The following is a 17,308-nucleotide window of genomic DNA, read 5'->3' as shown; positions in this document are numbered from 1 at the left end:
TTGTTGTATTTTGATGGATATATTTATTTGCTTATGATTTCTTTTATTTATCTGATATAGCATTTCACATTGTAGACAATGCTGGGGGAAAATACAGTAATCCTTTTCCCTCAGTACAAATGTCTGAATGCTGGCATTACAAGAGCCTGGCACCACATCTGACCCTGATAAATATATATTTAAACTCCACAGCACTTTACAGTACATATTAGGTGCCAAATAAAACCTTGAAGGTAACTCAGATTTTTATAGTAAATTATTCTTTATAATGACACAGAGAATTATTACTGACAGTCTGAAGAATTTGTTGCTTTAAGTTACATCATACTTTAAAATTGGTTTGGTCAAAGCCTTAATTGAAATAATTTTTCTAATAACTATGATCTGATGCTAGTATTTTTAATTGCTACACTGAGAAAAAAGCTATCATGTCAAAATAGTTACATTTTTTTTAGCTTCCCCCTTTGCCCCCACTTTACTGCTCTGAAGACATAAAGCCTCATAAGACTACGTCAGATATTTTGCATTCTTGATCATATTTTGCCCAGATTTGTCTCCACTCTATTGTTGAAGATACTACCGGGGGGAGTCATAGGACACAGGAAATCAAGTTGGTTAAGACATAACTCTTAGGTACATTTGTATTTGTTAAGATAAGTTATTATAGGGCTGGGTGGTTCTGGAGCGTACCTTTAATCCCAGCAATTGGCTGGTAGATCTTTGTGAGTATGAAATCAGCATGGTTTACCGATAGAGCTCTAGAACAACCAGGACTAAACAGAGAAACACTCTCTTGTAAAAAGAAAAGAAAAGAATTTAAGCACCGGTGTTAAGAAAAAGAAAGCACTGGAGAGGGGGGATGAGTAAGACACACCCCAGAAAATGGGATAGGATTCTCCAGGAAGAGTCATACATCAGGGAAATTGCTTAAGTTGCTCCTTTGAAGTTTCTGAAGATATTTCTTATGAAAGGATGCATTGTGTTTCTCATCATAGTAAAGCAAAATACCTGACAATAATCAATTTAAGAAAGAACATATATATTTGAATCATTTTGAAAAGATATAAGCTGTCATGAGAGGAGAAGCATGGTGGCTGGGATGTGTCCTTTCTGTCATCTGTGTGGACCTGGGTGTAAAAAAGGCACAGAAAGTGGCACTATAAAACACAAGACTCCAACCCCCAAGCTCCCTCCATAGACCTGTTTTCTCTAAAAAAAAATATCAGTACTCAGTTTTTATAATTTTCCAAGCACTGCATTCAGATTGGGAAACAAATATGAAATGAGCCTGTAAAAAAAAATAGCATTTTCAAAACATAACAAAAGTTTTCACTGGTTTCTCAAATTTGGGCTGTGTATGAACTCTCTGATTGCCAATTTATTTCCCTAATTCAGAGTGATGATTTAAAGAAGTAAATGCTGTGTTTTGTTAATGAAAACAATTTATTCCAGCCACTTAGTAAACATTTTGAATACATTAGAAAATTGTGCAGAGGAAGCTTTGCTGGGGAGTGGCAACGGGTAGGCTTCCCAGGGAACAGATGAACAGGCAGTTGACCAACTATAATATCCTGGTCAGTTCCAGTTGCTGCTGTAGAACATTATGGATCTGGTAGCTTAAGACTTTCATTATCTTACTTACCTAGGGGTGGAATTATGAGACGGCTTTCATTAGACCAAACTACACACTGGTGGAAGTTTATGTCCCGCAAAAAAAGGCTCTTGTATTTTACAGAGCCTACCTTCCTTGGTCCTAGACCAATTTTTATCTTTATTCTCAGACAGTATCACCGCAATGATGACTATTCTGCTTTCTTCTTCTACATTTAGAAACCCTCATGACGTGTAAGATAAGCATCATCCCTGAAAATTCAGGTTAAACAACCTTTCTATATCAAAGTCAGTATACTATCACAAGTAAAATTATTTGCCTCAAATTCTTATACTGAGTTTTTAAGCATCCACTACTTGATTGTATTAAACACCAATGTGAGCAGTAAATTAGCATAAACATTTGCCCAACTTCAGTAAGACCACTACCCTTAAGAGAGGAAAAAACATGCCTCTAGAGATGACTATCTATAAGTGAAATGTGAAGGTAGCACCGTGAATATCAAAGAAAGAGAATTCTGGAAAAAGAAAGCCTAATACAAACATTACATATTTTTCTTCTAGAAAAATAAGCTATTTTGTAAGCTTGTTGGATACTGTGACTACAACCCAAGCAGAGAAATACAGCATTTTACATTGTTTTGTTGTGTGAACTAAAACATTTCCCCACTCCCTTCTCCTCCGTACCACCAAGCTCTGGAATTCAGGGGATGGGCCTCATCAGGAGCTTGATATTTCACTTTCATAATAGATTCTGAATGAAAATGACAAGTTTTCTCTTCACTTTAATGATAGTTCCAGGATTTAGGATATGTCTTTCCTGTCAGTGTTGACACTAGAACTTTTTTTATTAATTTATTTGGATTACATCTCAATTGTTGTCCACTCGCTTGTATCCTCCTGTTCCTCCCTTGCTCCCACTTTCATCCTATTCCTTTTCTCTATGTCTGTGACTGAGAGGGACCTCCTCCCCCATGATATGATCACAGGCTATCATGTCTTATCCTGGTAACCTGCTTATCCTTTCTCTAAGTGCCACCAGGCCTCCATACCAAGGGAAGTAGTCACAAAGGGGACGCCAGAGTTCATGTCTGAGTCAGTCCCCGCTCTCCACGCAACTGTGGAGAATGTCTTAACCATTGGCTAGATCTAAATATGGGTTCAATGTTTACTGCATGTATTGTCCTTGGTTGGTTCAATAGTTTGAGCACACTCCCCTAGGTCCAGATCTTCCCATCATGATGTTCTTGTATGTTTCTAGGACCCCCTGGATCCTTCTATGTCCTAATTCTCCCATAATTCTCTCACCTAGCATCCCCAAAAAAAGTTCCAGCATCTATCCCAATCTCCTGTTAAGTGAAGACTTTCACGGGACATCCTTTTTGGGCTAGTATCCAACTAAGAGTGAGTATATACCATGTGAGTCTTTCTGGGTCTGGGTTAATTCACTCAGTATGACCATTTCTAGTTCCATCCAAGTGCCCATAAATTTCAGGATTTCCTTGTTTTTAATAGCTGAGTAGTATTCTATATTGTAAATATATCACAGTTTCTTTATCCATTTTTTGACTGAGAGACATTTAGGTTGTTTCCAGGATCTGGCTATTACAAATAAGGCTGTTATGAACATGGTTGAGCATATGTCCTTGCTGCATGGTGGAACATTTTCTCAATATATTCCAAGAAGTAGAATAGCTGGATCTTGAGGTAACTCTGCTTCCAGTTTCTGAAAATGCATCAGATTGATTTACAAAGTGGTTGTACAAGTTTAAATTCCCACCAGTAATGAATGAGTGTTCCCCTTTCTCCACATCCTCAGCAGCATATAGTGTCATATGAGTTTTTGATCTTAGTCATTCTGATGGGTATAAGATGGAATCTCAGAGTCGTTTTGATTTGAATTTCTCTGATGGCTAAGGATGTTGAGCATTTCTTAAAGTGTTTCTCAGCTATTTGATGTTCCTCTGTTGAGAATTCTCTGTTTAGTTCTGAGCTCCATTTCATTTTTTTTCATTTTTTTATTATTAATTTATTCAAATTACATCTCAGTTGTTAGCCCATATTTTGTATCTTCCCATTCCTCCCTCCCTCCCCCTTCCCTCCCATTCCCCTCCCCTATGTCTGTGACTGAGGGGGACCTCCTCCCCCTGTATATGCTCATAGGGTATCGAGTCTCTTCTTGGTGACCTATTATCCTTCCTCTGAGTGCCACCAGGCATCCCCATCCAAGGGACATGGTCAAATATGATGAGCCCCATTTCTTAATTGGGTTGTTTGGTTGGGTGGAGTCTAATTTCTTGAGCTCTTTATATATTTTGGATATTAGACCTTTGTCAAAGGTAGGGTTGGTGAAGATCTTTTCCCAGACTGTAGCTGTTGTTTTGCTCTGTTGACAGTGTCTCCTGCCTTACAGAAGCTTCTCAGCCTCTTGAGGTCCCATGTATTAATTTTTGACCTTACGGCCTGTGCAGTTGGAGTTCTCCTCAGGAAGTTGTCTCCTGTGCCAATGTGTTCCAGGCTCTTCCCCATTTTTTCCTCTAACAAATTTAGTGTCTCTGGTTTTAGGTTGAAGTCTTTAATCCACTTAGACTTAAATTTTGTGCATGGTGATAAAGATGGATCTACTTGCATCTTCCTACAGGCAGTTAGATGAGCACCATTTGTTGAAGATGCTATCCTTTTTTCCCTCGAATAAATTTGGCTTCTTTTTCAAAAAGCAAGTGCCCAAATGTGTGTGGATTTATTTCTGGGTCTTCAATTTGATTCCATTGAATAGTGTCAGAGGAGAGCTCCAAGATGGTAGCTCTGACACTGGAATTATGAATCTTACCATTTTAATAGGTGCAAGGTGGAATCTCAGAGTTCTTTGGATTTGTAGGTCCCTGGTGACTAGGGACATTGAGCATTCTTTTAAGTGCTTCTTGGCTATTTAAGATTTCTCTGTTGAAAATTCTCTGTTTTGCTCTGTACTCCACTTTATGGTTGCATTACTTTGTTTGTTGGTGTTTAATTTCTTGAGTTCTTTATATATTTTGATTGTGAGATATTTGTCAGATATAAAGTCAGTGAAGAATGTTTTCCCAACTGTAGACTGCTATTTCTTTCTATTGAAAGTTTTATTCAGAGAGAAAATGAGATTGGACTCAGGGATTTCTCTCTTTTCATTTCTTTCTTTCTAAGGTATGGAGAAATGGGAGAAAAGAAAGAAGGAAGAAAATAGAAATATATAAGGATGATAGGACAAAAAGTACATTATTGAATATACTCCTCAACTTAAGGCCTTAATTGTTATTCACAAATAAGGTGTGAATTCATTGAAATAGAATTTTGTATATTGATGCAAAATAAGTTTAATTTTGTTATATTGGTTTATAATTTAAATTTAATATTATTCTTTATACAATTATATTTATATATCTTCCCACTCTAATATGAGGTACTATACACATACAATTCAAATATAATACTTTGAAAGTGCTACTGCTGGTTTTTTACGATAATTAAGTAATAAAAGTTAATTTTTAGTTGATCAGCTCATGGTCATGGCAATTACTAGTCCACTTTCATCACACGAATCTACATCCAGCTCTTTCCTCTTGCGGCCATCGCTGGATCGCAGCCGCCAAAATGAAATTCAACCCCTTCGTGACTTCTGACCGTAGCAAGAACCGCAAACGCCATTTCAATGCCCCCTCTCTCATTCGGAGGAAGATCATGTCTTCCTCCCTTTCCAAGAGCTGAGGCAGAAGTACAACGTCCGGTCCATGAGCATTTGGAAGGACGACGAAGTGCAGGTTGTCCGAGGACACTACAAAGACCAGCAGATTGGAAAAGTTGTCCAGGTTTACAGGAAAAAATAAATCATCTACATTGAACGAGTGCAGTGAGAAAAGGCTAACGGCACAACTGTCCATGTGGGCATCCACCCCAGCAAGGTGGTCATCACCAGACTATAGCTGGACAAAGACCAGAAGAAGATCCTGGAAAGGAAAGCCAAGTCTCGACAAGTAGGAAAGGAGAAGGGCAAATACAAGGAAGAAACGATCAAGAAGATGCAGGAGTAGAGGCACAGCTCTCATTAAAGACTGTTTAAGTAGTTTAAAAAAAAAAAAAAAAAAAAGAATATACATCCAAGGTTTAACAGATAGATATGATTGTATAGATAGATAAGGTAAAATAGTTAGATAAGGTCTTCAAGGTCTTAAAGATTTTTTTTTATCATTTTAAAGATTTTTTTTTTTGGTCTGTAAGACATGGTAACTCCTGGCAACACTGAGCCTACCTCAAAGATGATGATGAGCATCAAAGAACCTCCTTATGGAGATGGCTTCAATTGTGGCAAACCAGACACAGATCAAGTGTCCTTGTTTTGGCCACAGACAGAATTCTGACTAGAAATGACCAGCACAGTCAACAGCCAGACTCTGCCAAGACAGGGTAAGCAAGTCCTCAATAGCTGTGCCTCACAAAAATGTCTGTCAGTTATACTGGGCCAGAAGGCTGAAGATGATACTCCAATGTTTTGAGTGACTGTTAAGGCAGCAAACTCTATCTTTTCTTTCTTTCTTTCTTTTTTTTTTTTTTTTTTTTTCATATTCGAAGCTGCTAACCTGTACTTCCTGTTTACTCAGATAATTATTTTTATTCCTTCACAAATCTCTGAAGACCAGAGAGTTTAGTTTTACAATTAATCATAGTTTTTTTTATGGGATAAGATGTTTCTATGTCTAGATAGAGTTGATAGAGATGAGATATGATACTGATTTACATTCAGAATTTTAGATTCATCAAAATAGCAAAGATATTTTCTTCCATGCTGCCAAATAAGAAGAGCAAAAACACTAAGAATGTAAAGTTTACAGAATTCCTGATTGTTTTGTGGTTCTTCTTGCTGTATGTATTTTATTGTATATATGTGCAATAATATAAATATGTATAACAATGGAAAATAATAAAGAAAGAAAATGTCCTTGACTCACAGATGCTTTTCAATTTTATGAAGTTTCATTTATTAATTGCTAGTATTTAAGCCTGAGTAGTTGGTGTTTTGTCCAACAAGTTGTCTCCTGTGCCAAAGAGCTCAAGGCTGGTTCCCAGTTTCCCTTCTAAATAGATTTAGTGTTTCTGGTTTTATGTTGAGGTCTTTGATCCACTTGGACTTGTATTTTTTGCAGAGTGATAACTATTGATCTATTTTGCATTTTACTACATGTAGAACTCCAGTTGGACCAGCACCATTTGTTGAAGATGCTTTTTTCCCCATTGTATGGTTTCGGATTCTTTGCCAAAACAAACAAACAAAAAACAAAAACAAAAAACAAAACAACAACAACAAAACAAAACAAAACAAAAAACAAATGTCCTTAGGCATGTGGGTTTATTTCTGGGTCTTTGATACAAATACATTGATCACCAAGTCTGAGTCTATTATAATACCATATAGTTTTTTATTTCTATTGCTTTGTATTACATCTTGAAATCAGGTATGGAGATACATCCAGATGTTCTTTTATTGTATAGAATACTTTTAGCTATTCTGGGTTTTTTGTTTTTCCATATGAAGTTGAGAACTGTTCTTTCAAGGCCTGTAAAGAATTGTGTTGGTAGTTTGGTGGGAATTAATCTATAGATTAATCTATAGATGCATTTAATCTATAGATCGCTTTATGTAATATGCCCTTTTTTACTATGTTAATTCGTAAGCATGGGAGATCATTCCATCTTTTGTTATCTTCTTCAGTTTCTTTTTTGAGAGATGGGAAGTTCTTTTTATATAGATCTTTTACTTCCTTGGCTAGAATTATGCCAATATACTTTATATTACTTGTGGCTATTGTGAAGGGTGTTGTTTCCCTAGTTTCTTTCTCAGCCTATTTGTCACTTGTATAAAGGAGAGTTATTGATTTTTTAAATTTTTTATCAATACACTTTGATAAAGGTATTTATTAGCTGTTATAGTTTTCTGTTAGAATTTTATGGCCAGTTTTATATACAATCCTATCATCTGCTAATAGGGATACACTGATATCTCATTTTCTGATTTTATCCTTTTGATCACCTTAATTGTCTTTTTGCTCTAGCAAGAACTTCAAGTACTATATTGAAAAGTTACAGGGAAAGTGGGCATCCTTATTTTCTCCCTGATTTTAGTGGAATTGCTTTGTTTTTCTCTCTGTTGGGTTCAGTTGATTCATCACATCTGCTGGTTTACTTATTTCTCTGCTTGGTTTCTGTATCATGACTTGTCCTTTGATGATGGTGGCATGTTGAATTCTCCCATTATTAATGTGTGGGGATCTATGTGTGATTTAGGCTTTAGTAATGTTTCTTTTACAAACAGGTATGCTCTTGTATTTGGGGTATTGATGTTCAGAATTGAGATGTCATCTTGGTTGATTTTCCCTTGGATGAATATAAAGGGTCCTTCCTCAACTCTTTTGGTTTATAATCTATTTTTTTAGATATTAAAATGGCTACTCTAGCTTGATTCTTGGGTCCATTTTCTTGGAAACCCTTTTTCCAGTCTTTACTCTGAGGTAATGTCTATATTTGTTGCTAAGGTATGTTTCTTCTATGCAGCGAAATGATGGGTTCTGTTTATGCATCTGTTTTGTTAACCTGTATCATTTTATTGAGAAATTAAGTCTGTTGATGCTGAAAGTTACTAATGACCAATGATTGCTAACTCCTTTTATTTTAATGTTGGTGGTTGTAGAATGTCTGTGTGTTTCACTTTTTTTGGATTTGTTGCAGTGCCATTATTTATTTCCTGCATTTTGGGGATTTAGTTTACCTTCTTCATTTGGAATTTTTATTCTAGTATTTTTTTATAACTCTGGGTTTGTGTGTAGATTTTTTTTTTTTTATCTTGATTTTGTCATACAATGTCTTTCTTTCTCCATCTATAAAGATTAAAAGTATTGCTGAATATAGTGGTCTGGGCTGACATTTGTTGTCCCTTAGTGTTTACAAGACATCTGTCCAAGACCTTCTGATGAGAAGTCAGTGTTGATTCTGATATGTTTGCATTTATATATTACTTGGCCTTTTTGCCTTGTGCTTTTAATATTTTTTCCCTTTGCACTGTACGTATAGTGTTTTGTTTATTATGTGACTGGAGGATTTTCTTTTCTGGTCTAATCTATTTGGTGTTCTAGAGGCCTCTCATAGGTAGGCAACTTGGGGAAATTTTCTTCTAGGATTTTGTTGAAAATATTTTTTGGATTTTGAAGATGGGAACCTTTTCTTTCTTCTATTTCTATTAATCTTAGGTTTGTTTTTTTGTTTTTGTTTTTGTTTTTGTTTTCACAGTATCTTTGAATTCTTGGATGTTTTTTGTCTGGAAATTTTTAGATGTACCAATTTCTTCAATTGTATCTTTTACATCTAAGATTCTTTCCTTCATCTCTTCTATTGTGATGGTGATGTTTACCTATATGCTTCCTGCTTTCTTCCCATATTTTTCCATATCCAATATTTTGTGTTGTGTATTCTTTATTGTTTCTATTTACATTTTCAGATTTTGAACCATTTTATTAATTTCCATTACCTATTTGTTTGTATTTTCTTGTATTTCTTTAAGTGATTTGCTCATTTCCTCTTTAATGTTCTTTATCTGTTTACTTGTATTTCTCCATATTTCCTTAAGATTTTAATTTGTTTCCTTTTTTTAAAGTTTTTATCATCTTCAAAAGCATAGATTTAGATGATTTTCTTGTGTTTCAGTTGTGTTAGTGTATCCAGGGCTGCTTGCAGTGGTTAACTGGGTTCTGGAGGTACTGTAGTATGCCCTGGCTTTTGTTAATCGTGCTCTTACACTGACATTTGGCCATCTGATTGACTCTGGAATTGCCTGGTTGTTCCTGGTACACTCTGGATTTCTACAGGGTGAGGGAAGAGCCCTGGGTAGGAGGTTCTGTATTCCTTGAGCATCCCTCCTTAGGGTTGTGGGTATGGTTGTGGACTGGCTGCTGGATCTTCAGGAAGAGCCTGAAGTTCTCCTCAGGTGGTTGTGTCCCCAATAGTTAGGCAGGCAGGGGATGCCTTGCCTGTGTGATCCTGATGACAAGAAGGTCTCTTCAAGGGCCCAGGAGCCCTCCTCTTGCCTGAGACCTTCTGGAGTCAGCAGCCCCACCACTCACTCCCTTGCTTTCTTTCTTGCTCTGTGGTCTCTGAGTTCATGGTATACAGACATTTTGCTCCCTGCGTGCTTCCATTTTGAAGTGAGATGCGGTATGCTCCAGAGGTCTAGCCGGTCTCCTCAGGGGAGGTGGGCATACACGCAGTCTTAGGGAAAGCTCCCAGGTTCTGGGAGACACTTGGTTCCAGCCTCTGCCAATTGAGCTATTCCTACCTTCCCAAGGAAAGCTCCTAGTTTCCAGGGTTGTGCGATTCAAGCCTCTGGTAACCTCACTCCAAGGGTCCAGGGAAACAGCTGCAAGTCGCCAATGGCTGGAATCCATTTTTCTTTGTTGAGACAGTTACAGAGTGAGCTAGCTTTGTCATAAGCAAACATTCAAAAATCCACAGCAGTGATCTATTTTCTGAAGCCTTACTGTATATTATCTCTGTTTTTCATCAATATATCCATAGAACTATCTATGTATGAACTTATTTATCTATCTACATCTGTAGATGTTCCGTCTCAAGTGTGTATATGAATTTTTCTTTTGTGTCTTGTGTCTGTCATGAGATACTCTTTTCATGATTAAGACAATGCCTGTAGATTTAATGTACTATTTGGATGGGTAAGATGTTGATTAAAATGCTCAACATTCACACATAACGTATAGTTGTCCTGAGTTAGCAAATTGTGAACGATCATTTTTTTTCTTTCTTTTTTCATTGACTAAATAATCTTCCTCTTTGTTTAAATCCCAGTTGTAACAATTAGCTCAAATAATTGTCTTCATACCATTTACACTGCACAATGAGATATTTTTCAACTTTTACTTTGAATTATACCTCCACTGTGGCTCATATATTACCATAATGGATTTTGCTTATGTTAAATTAGGTGTTTTTTTCCCCAAAAGGATAAAACCTTTTTTCACATAAAATAAAGCTGGAAAAATAGGAAAATGTACAAGCATACTTTTAAACATGATGGTTGCACAAATTCTTCTGCAAATGTAGCAGCTCATTGCTGTGGCATCCATAAGAGGAGTTGTATAAGAAATTTTAAAATTCTACAAATTTGAGATCATCTCTATCCATAATTTAAATGTATTGAAAAGTATTTTGCTTTTCTCTCCTTACACTTTATTCTTGGAAACGAGATACATGGTGCTATAAAAAGTGTGTGACAGTGATTAAATTGACGATGTTTGGGGCCTTGAAATTATTTGATGCTAAAATTTAGTATCACTGTTTACCCATTTAGCACACACACATCATCTTCAAATAAAAAATAATTTTGAATTTTAATTTCAAATATATTACTGGAGAGAACTTTATTTTCTAATCATTTACTTAAATGGGTCACTTAATGCCTTCATTACTTTAATTTAACAGGTAAAAGATAATAAATGATATGACTATAACAGAATTTGTAACTTCTGAAATTTTTGCAGAACTGAAGATCAAATCCTGAGCTCTAGTGTTCTAAGGCAGAGGAATGTCATTCATTTCTTTTAATTTATTTTTATGTATATGGATGTTAGACTGAATGTCTTACATAAAAACACCAAGATTCAATCTTCTTCTATTACAACCTATAGAAAGCAGATTGGTATATACTCTCCTCATATTAGGTATTTATATATGTCTTCTGATAATATAAATATTAACTTTATAACCATTTAATGTAAATATTTTGATTTATATATTTGTTTAACTCTCAGAGAACACAAATCAATTTTATGACAACATTCATTTGCTCTATAAAGATAATATGAGAAGAAGTTAAAAAGACTTTAAATTTATTTTTCTTTAAAATTAGCCATAGCAATAGTTTTTGTAAACTTGTGCTGCATTAAAAAAACTACCATATAGTATTATGGAAATTCATAAGATAAACAACAATTTAAAAGGATTATATGTAAACAGTGAAAATAATTTATTTTTTCATTGTTAATATTTAATTTTTTATTTTTTGTTTTGCTTTATCGTAATTTACTTAGATTACAACCCAATTGTTATCCAATCGCTTGTATTTTTATAGCTTGGTTACAGCTCTTCTCTCATCCATTCATCAGAGGAAATAAAAACAATAATCACAGATGCTACTAAAAGTATTGAGGTTTTAAAATATTATAAATATATACGGACAGCTTAGTTTATAAATATAAAGATATGTGTAAATATCTTTATATATGTATATACATATATACACACACACACTATATATATGTATATGAACATTTTAGTTTGTTTTTGTTTGTTTTGGTTTTTGGTTTTGTTTTTTTTATTTGCTTTTTACCCAAGACCAGAGATTAAATTAAATCTATGTATTAGGTTAAATTAAGTCTTCAGAATAAACACACACACACACACACACACACACACACACACACACACACACGTACATACTCACATGCACAAGCACCTGCACATCCATATATATTATTTGAATTTCCTATTGTATTTTATATCAAAATTTCCACCTTGTGTTAAACTCCCTTTCTTAGTCAAGGTTATCCAGTAACTGTTGTTAGATACTCACAGCAAGCAGCAACATTCTAGGGGTATTATTATGGATGCTACAAGCTAAACATTTCCCCCACAGTTTGATACTGCATCTAACTAATGTGCAAAATATTTTCTGGTGCTGCTATAGTTGTGAGCTTCAGAGTAAACACACAATGGAGGTAAAGGCTAGACAATACTCATAATGTCCAAACTTGTTTCATCATTGCTTTAGCTATAGTTGCTAGAGAGGTAACTCAATGGTAGTGTTTTACTTTTAGAAAAACAAACAAACAAAGGTACTAATGAAAAAATCTTAAATGATAGGGGATTAACTTATGCTTACTGCCCTATATATATTTTCTATCACAGTATACATTACTCAAATTGTTATTTATTCAGCAAATATTTTATCCATTTAGACTTAGATGAGAATAAGACAAAGAATGGTGAACACAATATAGAATGAAATGATGAGACATAGAAAATATGTGTTTCTGAGAGTGTGTGTGTATGTGTGTGTGTGTGTGTGTGTGTGTGTGTGGTGTTTGTTTGTAATTAAATGTCTATTGTTAATACATAAACATCACTGTAAAAAAATATTAAGGAAAATATAAAATGAAGGAACGAAATGTAGGTATCTGATTGACAACATTTAAAACTGGGGTCCATAAAGATGTCTTCTTTAACTGATATTTTTCAGATTCTTAAAATTTTAAGTATAAGTACAGTATTTTCAAACAAGTATAAGGGGATTCCAGAAATAAGCACTGGAGGAAACATCTTAAAGTTTGGAGGGAACACGTAAAGATCACTCTTACTTGTCCCATGTGACAGATCCTGGCCTTCCCTGACTGAAGCTGAGGAGAAGAGAAGAGCAGGACATGACCACCAGTGAGGGGTCTGCCTTGCATCGTCTGCTACACTTAGAGCTCCAAGAGTGATACACAGCATCATATGTTACAGGATATGTGATCCCATTGATAAACCCAAGATTATGCACTATAAAGACCTGTTTCTTGTTTAGTGTGGCTCAGCCCTAACACACAACCTTTAAATCCAAAGGCTTTCTGTACACAGGATTAAATAAAGTTAACCCTGAGTTAAAAGGTGGAGCAAGAAACCAGCTGACAAGAATTAAACAGAAAAGAGGGACTTTGTTATTTTTTTAAAATATTTTAAAATTTTTTATTCATACATTTATATTATTACACAAATATACAATGAACTACTTACAGCAAGAAGAACCATAAAACAATTAGGAATTATATAAATGTTATATTCTTAGTGTTTTGACTATTTATATTTGGCAGCCTTGAAGAAAGTATCCTTTCTTCCTTTGTGTCTAAAATTCTGAATGAAAATCAATATCTGTCATATCTTATCTCTATTAACCTAAAACATCTATCTAGACATAAAAGCATCTTAACCCCTAAACAACTAGCTTAATTCTAAGACAATCTATCTGGTCTTCAATTCCATCAGAGACTGGAGAAGGAATAAAGCTTAGTTACCCTAGTAAACCAGTGGTGCACGTTATCAGCTTCCCAAATGAGAAGATGACAGAGACAGTTTGCTGCTTGAACAGTCACTCAAAACTCTCTATAACATTGGAGCATCATCTTCAGCCTTCTGGGCCAATATATATCATGGACATACTTGTGAGGCAAGAACTATTGAGGACTTGTTTACCTTGTCTTGGTAGAGTTTGGCTGTCAACGCTGCCTGCATCCAAGCTTTCCCCTTGTTAGGCAGAATTTTGTCTGTGGTAGAAATGAGGACATTTTGTGCACTGTCTCTGCAAAACTGTCCCCAAAAAACTGCCTCCTCCTTCCTCTCTCTGCCCTGCTTGTTCCTGTGCTGTTCTCATTTGAATTGGGCTCATCCTATCTCTGATTCATTCTGTCAAATCTTTACTTTGCATGAACTGCAATTAGACATCACTTTCGAAAGTGGTTCCTTCCTTCTACAAACTAACCTTACCTACATTGTCTGGAATTAATGCTGTGTACTAAGGGAATGTCTGTATTCCAGCCAGAGGGATTAAAGTAGTGCTGGATTAAAATTCTGATGCACAAGATGATATCAGTCATGGGGATGTGTTTACTTGTTTTATTGGGTTGTTTAACCAAAGTAAAATGAAACAGATCGTTATTATCATATATTTATTTGTTTTTATAACAAAGAATTTATTGATTTTTACACTGATTTTTGCATGTAATGCAAACATTGGCTTCTGGTTGTGATACAGCATTTCTGATTTACAGAGAAGTGCATATACATATATATACATATATTTGTGTGTGTGTATATATATATATATATATATATATATATATATATATATATATATATATATATCACTGTTATTCTCAGTTCTGTACTCTTTCACCAGCTCCCCCCTCTTTTAAGGAAGGAAACCTCAATATAAATTTGTTATTAAAATAGACAAGTTATTCAAGTGTGGTAGTCCCTAGACTTAATATTTTAAAAAGTCCAATATCAGGAGGCTGTGTACATCCTATGATTGTGACTGTATCTGTCCTAATGATACTCTATTAGGCCACACCTACTCCTATCACTCTTCTTTCTTTGAGTCTCATCAGCCTTTGCCTCCATGGTTATTATTTTTCACGTCTTTGTTTCGCTTTGAATGTTAAACATTTTGCCACCTTGGTTATCTGCTAAGATTTTAGTGTCCTTTGATCTGAAGATCACTCACTCATGCATGGTCAAAATGCGTAGTGCCCACAGCTCTACTATGCAACATTGATTCAGAATGCCAGCACAGAATATAAATAAGTGTTTGTCCTTGATTTGATATTCTATGCTGCATGTTCCCTGGCTTCTGGTTTCTGCCCAATACTTGACTACTTGTTGGCCACAGTTAAATACTTAATCGTGATTCTTCAAAGCCACATGCTGATTAAAAAAAAAAAAAAAAAAAAAAAAAGACACAGAAAACAGAGGATCCTGCAGAGTTTTATCTACCACCATTAACATTAGTTTCATCTGCATAACTATCAGAACCTAGTACCTTTCTAATCTTTCCATCTTTATCTTTTAATTCAATACAATGTATTTTGATCATATATTTTCTCCTCTCTTGCCCCTTCCCAGTCTCCTATGACATTCTGTACTTACTCAAATCCATGTTCTTCCTGTCTCTTAAAAAAAAAAAAACAACTAAAATGAACTAAATATAAACAAAAAACACACACACACACACACACACAAAAACAACAACAACAAAACAACTAAAACATGGACTCTACTTTGTGTGAACAATTAATATGCATGACCTGACTTGGAGTGTGGTAAATCTATTCAGTTTCAGTCAATTGAAGAAAAACTCCTTTTCTTCACCCCTAGGACTTACCACTTGCAAATACCTTCTTAGTTAAGGGTAGGACTTCATGCCCAATTCTTTTTCTTTCTGCTGGGATTTTGTCTGGCTTGTAAACTGGGTGGTTTTAAAGAAAGGAAATGGATCTTAAAATCAGTTATTGGCTAGTTTTGTTTGTTTGTTTGTTATTTTATGCCACCAGGACAGAAATTGTTGCACACCTTCCTGCTAGCTCTGGGTATTACGAGTTACTGTTGGCACTTGCTAGTGGCAGATGTACCATCTGTCGTCTACTCTTCTTCACACACAAGTCTTGCAATGATTGTGTCTGTATTTCTTCTTCTCTGAAGACACAGGTTGTATTGGAAGCCAACTTCATCCAACTCAGTCTGACCACATTATAATTGAAAATATGAGCAAATTTCTACACCTGAAGTGTGGGTGATAATACAGAAGAGGTTAAAATAGATTCTCACATCTAACATTTGGAAAGAAAGGCGAAAATAATATTAACGTAGCTCTTAACTTTGCTGAATATTCTTAGGAGAATTTTTAGGGATGAACACACATGATGAAAATGCTATCTGTATCTGTCCAGTACTCTAAAAATAGAAAGATTATTCGATAGACATTTTTATGATTTATTAAGAATAGATGAATTATTTTTTTATTTTTTTATTTAATTAATTTATTAATGTTACATCTCAATGGTTATCCCATGCCTTGTATCCTCCCATTCCTCCCTCCTTCCCATTTTCCCCTTACTCCCCTCCCCTATGCTTGTGACTGAGGGTGACCTCCTCCCCCTTTATATGCTCATAGTGTATCAAGTCTCTTCCTGGTAGCCTGCTATCCTTCCTCTGAGTACCAACAGGTCTCCCCATCCAGTGGACGTGGTCAAATATGAGGTACCAGAGTACGTGTGAAAGTCATACCCCACTCTCCACTCAATTGTGGAGAATGTCCTGTCCATTGGCTAGATATGGGTAGGGGTTTGAAGTTTACAGCCTGTATTGTCCTTGGCTGATACCATAGTTTGAGTGGGACCCCTGGGCCCAAATCTGCCTATCATAATGTTCTTCTTGTAGGTTTCTAGGACCTCTGGATTCTTCTACTTTGCCATTCTCCCATGCTTCTCTCATCTAGAGTCCCAATAGGATGTCCTCACATCTATCCCAATCTCCTGGTAAGTGAAGACTTTCATGGTACATGCCCCTTGGGCTAGTATGCAGATATAAGTGAGTATATACCATTTGAGTCTTTCTGCTTCTGGGTTAACTCACTCATTATGATCATTTCTAGTTCAATCCATTTGTCTACAAATTTCGGGAATTCGTTGTTTTTAATGGCTGAGTAGTATTCCATAGTGTAAATGTACCACGGTTCCTTTATCCATTCTTCTACTGAGGGACACTTAGGCTGTTTCCATGATCTGGCTATTATGAATAAGGCTGCTATGAACATGGTTGAGCAAATTTTTTGTTGTGTGCTGAAGCATCTTCTGAGTATATTCCAAGGAGTGGAATAGCAGGGGCTTGAGGAAGCCCTATTCCCAGTTTTCTGAGATACCACCAGATAGATTTCCAAAGTGGCTGAACTAGTTTGCATTCCTACCAGCAATGAAGGAGTGTTCCTCTCTCTCCACATCCTCGCCAGCATGTGGTGTCGCTTGAATTTTTGATCTTAGCCATTCTGGTGGTGTAAGATAGATTCTCAGAGTTGTTT

General features: G+C 35.6%; 1 pseudogene; it reads left to right on the top strand.

Moving 5' to 3' along the window:
- Nucleotides 1–5,201: 5,201 nt before the first annotated feature.
- LOC127205772 (60S ribosomal protein L26-like) lies at nucleotides 5,202–5,675 on the top strand (annotated as a pseudogene).
- The last annotated feature ends 11,633 nt before the right edge of the window (nucleotides 5,676–17,308 follow it).

The sequence above is a fragment of the Acomys russatus genome, chromosome 22 (assembly GCF_903995435.1).
Source record: "Acomys russatus chromosome 22, mAcoRus1.1, whole genome shotgun sequence".
In the NCBI taxonomy this organism is placed as follows: Eukaryota; Metazoa; Chordata; class Mammalia; order Rodentia; family Muridae; genus Acomys; species Acomys russatus.
The sequence above is the reverse complement of the archived record's forward strand: the minus strand, read 5'-3'. Positions and strand labels throughout refer to the sequence as shown.